Here is a 2,042-nt window from a genome sequence, read left to right as displayed (position 1 = left end):
TGCCCTCAGCGGTCATCCCTCAAATAAAAATATACTTTGAAGTACCGGTAATAATAATTGTCTACGTCAGCTAGCAGCCTTGCCCATAATACTGTACCACGATACACTATCCTTACATGTATACAGTACATATACATGTACATGTACAGGTACATGTATATGTATATGTACATGTATAATTATGTACATATACATGTACATGTACATATACATATACATGTACATGTACATGTACATGTACATGTACATGTATATGTACATGTATATGTATATGTATGGCCTATAACTGCAGTTCATGTTTACATGTCCAATGATTAATTGATTATGTATATACATGTACATGTACATGTGCGAGAAAAGAAATCACTTTGAGCCTCCAGTCGACGCAGGATGGTGCTGGGTAGGCATCGGCCATTGAGAACTGAATTTCGTCTGTTTTACGAGAAATTTCTTGGAGTTTTCCAATGTATTGTACTGGAATAGTATTCTTTTCTACTTTTCATGGTATCTCTATTTTTTCCATATCTACTTGTACATTACCTTATCTTGCCCGTAAAAGAGGCCGTTACCCCGAAAAAAAGAAGAAAAAACTTTGAGCCTCCAGGAATTATGGTGAAAAAAGAGGACAACATGTTACGAGTTATGACTAACTGTCCACCAAAAATGACGTCTCAGTACTCCTTTGTCAGTTTTGTGCCAATTTGTCACTCTCGCTGACTGTATAAGATCTGGTGACGTTGGTGGACAGTTAGTCATAACTCGTAGCATTTTTTCCTCCATTTTCACCATAATTTAATTTGCTCAACATCCGAGTTATAAACCTCCAGGAATTCCTAAAACATTAAAAATCTCAATCTTCGGACAGCTACAGTGTACATGTACATGTACAATGTATCTGTTTCGACCTTGTTAGGTCTCCTCAGTGGATCTCAGAGTTACTGGCCAAACCGATCACAATGATATCCAGCTAGCAATAAAGTAGTACTCTTTCTAAACCGGCTGAAAGCTCGAAAGTCAAAGTGTTTGCAGTGCGAGAAACACAGCGAGCTTTAACACTAGTTGACTTGTTTTTCGATGATCGCTTAGTGCGTGAAACTCGTAGTAAAAACACTTTTTTCATCCTGATAATAATTATTGTTTGAGATAAAAATAAATAAAAATAAACTAATTGTTTGAGATTAGACATGTTTATTGTGACTTGTTTTGTTCCAATGGTCTTCTGTTTGTACTGAAGCTCTGCACGTCGGGTATACAGTGGCGTATAGAGCACTCTGACCAGTAGTCTAGGTTTCTTCTTACCGTATGCTGTGTACCCTGTGTGCCCTGCAAAGTTCCCAGTTTCCTGGCCGACCAGCGGCATTCGCACTCTCTTATGACTTATGGAACGGAATTTGGAGCCATTGACCAGCTGATCAGGTTTTCACGCCGCCATTATAATTGCCCTCGCTGATGAATGCATTTTGAATTTGACATCAAATTCCAAGTAACAGCGAAGAGAGACTGGCATGGCATTGCTATTGTGTTGCTAGCTCTGTACTCCGGACACTGAGCGCCCTACGCAGCCCATGCAAGGTTGCATACTGGGACCATGTACACGTACTATCGCTATCACCCTTTGTGGATAAGCTGCGTGTGAGGACAGCAGTATGCGTGGGTGGTCAGTACAAACAGTACGCGGGAGCATTGACTGTACATGTAACAGTTGCATGTAGCATACGGACAAACGTGGCATGAAAAAAAGAGTAAAGCTAATGTCACAAATGAATTGGAACGCGCTGTTCCACTGCTCGACAATGCACAAAGTTGTAAACATACCGCCCAGATGCCACCTGGGTCTTGTCGATGATGCTGGTCCTCTTCAACGCAGCTCCTGAGTCCCATTCAATCATGGCGCGCGTCTTGTCACCATCGCGAGAAGCTATCGCCTGCGGCATGACGTTTGGGAGAAAAGAAGGGTATGCGTGAATAGTGTGCACTTCAGTCGCAGATGGCCACCGACCTCGAGGGCGTAGAGAGGGTTGTGGAGAGATATTTACGGCGTG

This window comes from Sycon ciliatum, chromosome 9 (assembly GCF_964019385.1).
Source record: "Sycon ciliatum chromosome 9, ocSycCili1.1, whole genome shotgun sequence".
NCBI classification, from domain to species: Eukaryota; Metazoa; Porifera; class Calcarea; order Leucosolenida; family Sycettidae; genus Sycon; species Sycon ciliatum.
The sequence above is the reverse complement of the archived record's forward strand: the minus strand, read 5'-3'. Positions refer to the sequence as shown.